Here is a 6065-nt window from a genome sequence, read left to right as displayed (position 1 = left end):
ACTGTTGTCTGTCTGGTTCACTGCTATACTATGGTTCCTGAAATACAGTCAAGGCAAATCAGTCTTTCTGAAATAAGTGGATATAATTTCAGAGATACGCTAGGAAGAAGTACAATAAGGGGAGAGAATGACAAAAGTTGGACAGATCAGGGTACAGTTTCTCATCACTGCCAAGCTCATTGACCTTGCCCTCTCTGGGGCTTGGTCTCTGCATGGACAATAATGCCTACTTAGATTTGTCCAGTAGGTTAAGTGTGATGAGATCCCACTTAGCACAGGGCCTGGTATACAGGAACTCCTTTGTAAATGAACCTGAATGTTTGGGTTCATTCTGGGCTGTGAATTGAGCTCTTAGGTTGTTTTAAGAGCTGAACTAATTTCTTCAGCAACTGCTAAATTGAGGCTGACTTCAGACTGGGGATTAGACCTGATTTGGTTGAAATTGGGTCAGGGAATAGCCAAGTTTACCAAACTAGCCATCTCTCTGGCTTTTTCTTCAGTAGTTCAGAGTTCAGATGATACTTCATTTAATTGAGATGGCAGTCTTTATTCTTTGATTTTTGCTTTTATGGAAATACAGGTTGAACAGGTGGCCCTGACTAGAGTTCTCCCTGCTTCTGGGTAAAGAGTAGTGAAGTGCCTGGAAGGGCATATTTCTTTTGATATTCTGCACGTGAGCAACTTCAGCTTCTAGAATTTGCTTTCTCCTGTGACTTATACTATAGCAGACCTGGTGCATCTATTCTTGCCCAGATGGTCTCAAGAAATATTCATGAACTGACCTGTATAATGGATGTGATGTCACTGTATTTAGTGGTAAGGCACATCACTTTGAATGTTGTAATTCTGCTACTTTCTCCAGCTTAGGGGCCAGGTTGGTGAGTCAGAGAAGACACTTAGGCAAGACACTTGCAAACATAGGTCAGTTAAATGTTAGTGAAGACCCAGATGAGGAGAGGGGGTGGGAGTGCTGTTAGGGAAGGGCTGCTTAAACACTGAGTTAAGGAGAGTTTATAAATAGTGATAAATCATTTACTCTTTAACCCTTCTCTTTGTGGGGGAGGGAAAACGTTGTGGTTAGAAGAAGACTAAAAGATGAAATCAGGAAAAATGTAACTTTGAAAGGAAAAATGTAATTGGAGGGGCCCTGAATAATTCTCTGCAGTGTGCTTACAATTGTCACCATGAAAACAGCTTGGTTTTCCTTTCACTAAGGTCATGTTCTCCACATTTCAAAAACAACTTTTTTTGTTTTTCCTTGCAGTTTTCTAGCAGGTTTTGAAGTTCTTGCTTGAAAGCCCTCCTTGGATTATTGTGGATTCAGCTTTACATCAACATGAGGCTTAGATGCCCACCTCAGTTCCATCAGAACAGATCTAGGTAATTCAATAAAATGTGCATAGTACATAACTGGTTAGGAATAATAACCAATGGCTTGTAATGCTTTTGTGCACTGTATTTGTGGACTAGTGTAAATCTGCAGAATAGATTTGGGTCCTTTGAAAAAATGACTTCTTGTGAATCACAGACATAGAAGACAATCATCGTAAAACACCTAGCCTCTTCTAGCTTACGACTGGGAGTCTATAATTACGATGCACTCATTCTAGGTGTGTCTACCTCAAACCTGTTGGGGTACAATGACAGGTTATGCTTTGTTAAGAGGCAAGTGAACGTATAAATGAATCCGGCTATTTTCTCTCCTCCATTTCTTTTTTTTTTTTTTTTTTTTTTTTAAATTTTTTTTTTTCAACGTTTATTTATTTTTGGGACAGAGACAGAGCATGAACGGGGGAGGGGCAGAGAGAGAGGGAGACACAGAATCGGAAACAGGCTCCAGGCTCTGAGCCATCAGCCCAGAGCCTGATGCGGAGCTCGAACTCACGGACCGCGAGATCGTGACCTGGCTGAAGTCAGACGCTTAACCGACTGTGCCACCCAGGCGCCCCATTCTCTCCTCCATTTCTAAAGCTATAAAATACATAAACTTGAGCAGAGATAGCAATGTTTATAAACAGACTTCTGAGTTATCACTGTTATGTAAAAGCCTGTCACTGAACATAGGGGGACAATTTCAGACAGAGATGATAGATAACAGTTGTCTTTATGGGCAAAAATGCTAGAGAACAACAAAAAACTTTTGAAATAGGATTGGGCAAAGAAGACAATGCAAGAAACTACTTTTGGTAATGTTGGGTAGAGGAGGTGCTCTTGAACTTGGTTCTTTAAGGGTGTACTTTTATAATCTACCCTAAAATTCACTATCATGTGCTTCCTATCCACTCTAAGCCCTTGAAAAGTCCCTGGTGCTTACAGAAGCTTCAGGAAAGGCTTGTAATCTTAGTGACTGCTTTGAACTGCCAGTGGACACACCTGTAAGTGGCAGTGAAATTGAAATCCCTGCTGGAAAGTCGTCTTTTTTTTTTTTTTTTTTTTAAGTACTTTTAATCAGGCCAAGACATACATATATATATATGTAGGTATGTATATATGTGTATGTGTGTGTGTGGTGTGTGTATTTTTAATCCCTGAAGTAATCTGCAATGTTTACAAGTTGCCTTACTCTTTTCTCTTAATAGCTACGTTTTCATTTTCTTAAGGTGTATCACTCATTGTTATCCTTTTAAAACTGATAAATAGATGGATGTTGACCACATTCTATAAAATTCCCTTTTCATATAAGTATTTGAAGTATAATAAATTCAAATTCAAAACAAATTCATGATACAAATTCAAAACAAACCTTACTTGGAGATACTTTCCTCTAAGACACACTTCTGCACATTAACCTATCTCTAATCTATATACATAAGCCAAATAAGCTTAAGCTATTAAAATTTTTTTTTTGTCAAAGGAATATATACACAGCTGAAAAAACAAGTACTCCCAACTCTATTATCTGTTTCTTCTAGAATTTACCTCGTTGACCGCGACATAATATGCATCTACTATCTTCTGAGTTAGCATTTTAAGACATTAGCTGCTGATTTCCTGTTAGTATCAGGTGAGGATTTAGCTTTCTTAAATTGCTCCTTTGCTTAAGTCACTCATTTTTTTTCCATTTCTCTTTTGATATAGCTGTACTCCTTTTTTTTCCTTTGTACTTTTTTGGGTTGTTGTTAAATCAGTATTTAGAAATTATGCTCATAACTTTAAAAAATTTTTTTAATGCTTATTTATTTTTGAGAGAGAGAGAGACAGAGCATGAGCAGGGGAGGGGCAAGAGAGAGAGGGAGACACAGAATCTGAAACAGGTGCTAGGCTCTGAGCTGTCAGCACAGAGCCAACATGGGGTTCGAACTCAGAAACAGAGAGATGACTTAGGCTGAAGTCAGACTCCCAACCAACTGAGCCACCCAGGCACCCCTATGCTCATGACTTTGGTACAACTTATAGGTCATTTCTCTATCTTTACTTTCCTAGCCTATCGAAACCTTAGTTTATCATAGTGTTTGTTTCTTAGAGCTCTTTATTATAATTTCATAGTTCCTTTTTTCATTTTGAAAATAAAGGAGTGACGATAACGTAATGTCTACATCTGAGAAGAGATTTAGATACACGTTTGAAAAGAAAGGGTCACAATTCAGAAGAATAAAGGGGAATGTGACAGTGAGGGAAACAGAGGTAAGAATTTTGTGCTTCGTGTGAGAATGTTGGCATTCTAACAGCTGACTGTCCCGAGGTCCTAAGAAAGTAGTAAAACCTTGGTTTGCAGGCATAATTCATTCTGGAAACATGCTTATAATCCAAAGCACTCCGTATATCAAGGGGAATGTCAAGAACCATTTGCTCAGTTGTGATCATGTGACATTCGGCGACATGTACTACTGGTTTTGCAAGACATCACTTGCTTATCAAGTTAAAATTTATTAGAAATGCTAGCTTGTCTTGCAGAACACTCACTCATAGAACATGATACTCGCAATCCAAGGTTTTACTGTAGATGCTTCCAGTGCTGGCTTTTTAGTGGAGACTTGGAACCATCAGAAGAAAAGACTACCTTGAGAATTGATGGAAGAAAAACCTCCTGTGACTTGGTCTTCTATATTCTGCACAGTGGTTTAATTTCATCACTACCTGCTCCATAAACTGTGACTTAGATATATATACAAATTCATATAAATGAATTATCAATTCTGCCTGCTGTTATTTAATTTTAGTAATATTAGAACTAATGTATTTTTACATATTTTAACTAAGTCTTGCCCTGATCTTAAAGCTCATCTTGCCTGTTTTCCTAGGCAAATGCACTTCTCCCCCTTACTAATGTAATGCATCAGGTATGCCTATATATTATTTCATTTACTGACAATCTTAGTACAGTATTTCTTTTATTTTTTTTTTTTTAGTACAGTATTTCTTTTTTTTTTTTTTTAAATTTTTTTTTTTTCAACGTTTATTTTTATTTTTATTTTTGGGACAGAGAGAGACAGAGCATGAACGGGGGAGGGGCAGAGAGAGAGGGAGACCAGAATCGGAAACAGGCTCCAGGCTCTGAGCCATCAGCCCAGAGCCTGACGCGGGGCTCGAACTCCCGGACCGCGAGATCGTGACCTGGCTGAAGTCGGACGCTTAACCGACTGCGCCACCCAGGCGCCCCTCTTCTCTTTTCGATAAAAGGCATCCTAACCATGGGGAGGTGATATCTCATTGTGGATTTGATTTTCATTCCCTGATGATTAGTGATGTCAAACAGCTTTTTATGTTCTTTTTGGCCATTCGTGTGTCTTCTTTGGAAAAATGCTTTTCAGGCCCTTTGTTCATTTTTAAATTGGATTTTTTTGTTTTTTGCTATAATATGAGTTCTTTTTTTTTTTTTATTTTTTTTTATTAAAAAAAAATTTTTTTTTTCAACGTTTATTTATTTTTGGACAGAGAGAGACAGAGCATGAACGGGCGAGGGGCAGAGAGAGAGGGAGACACAGAATCGGAAGCAGGCTCCAGGCTCTGAGCCATCAGCCCAGAGCCTGACGCAGGGCTCGAACTCCCGGACCGCGAGATCGTGACCTGGCTGAAGTCAGACGCTTAACCGACTGCGCCACCCAGGCGCCCCTGAGTTCTTTTTTTTTTTAAGTTTATTTATTTTGAGAGAGAGAGAGAGAATGGGGGAAGGACACAGAGAGAGAGAGAGAGAGGATCCCAAGCAGGCTCTGCTTTATCAGTGCATAGCCTGATGCGGGGCTTGAACTCATGAACTGCAAGATCATGACCTGAGCCAAAGTTAGACACTTAACTGAGCCACCCAGGAACGCCATGATTCTTTTTTTTCTTTTAAGTTATTTATTTATTTTGAGAGAGAGCAAGTGAGCAGGGGAGGGGCAGAGAGGAGAGGGAGAGAGAGAATGCCAAGCAGGTTCCACACTGTCAGCACAGAGCCTGACACAGGGCTTGAACTCGTGAACCATGAGATTGTGACTTGAGCCGAAATCAAGAGTCAGATGCTCAACTGACTGAGCCACCCAGGCACCCCTCAGGTCTTACATTTAAATCTTTGATCATTTTGAGTTACTTTTTGTGAGTGGTGTAAGGTTAGGGGTCCAGTTTTATTCTTTTGCATGTGGATATCCACTTTTCCCAGCACCATTTATTGACGAGACCATCCTTTTCCCATTGTGTGTTCTTGGCACCCATCAAAAATTAGTTGACTGTTTATGTGGGGGGTTATGTGTGGGCTCTCTGTCCATTCCATTGATCTAGCTGCCTGTTTTTATGCTTGTACCGTACTGTTCTGATAAGTATAGCTTTGTAATATAGCTTGAAATCAGGTTTTATGATATCTGTTCTTTCTCAGGATTGCTTTGGCTATTGGGTTATTAGCTGGCTTTTTCAATGTGTTTCCCAAATATCAGCATCTATAAGGTTTAAAAAAATAAACTTAAAAAATTTAGAATAGTTTTACTTTTATTATTATTATTATTTTAATTTTCTTAATGTTTGTGTTTTAGAGAGAGAGAGAGAGACAGAATGCGAGTGGGGGAGGGGCCAGAGGAGAGAGGGAGACACAGAATCTGAAGCAGGCTCCAGGCTCGGAGCTGTCAGCACAGAGCCCGATGCAGGGCTCAAAC

Source organism: Lynx canadensis, chromosome D2, assembly GCF_007474595.2.
Source record: "Lynx canadensis isolate LIC74 chromosome D2, mLynCan4.pri.v2, whole genome shotgun sequence".
NCBI lineage: Eukaryota > Metazoa > Chordata > Mammalia > Carnivora > Felidae > Lynx > Lynx canadensis.
This window is presented reverse-complemented; position numbering follows the sequence as displayed.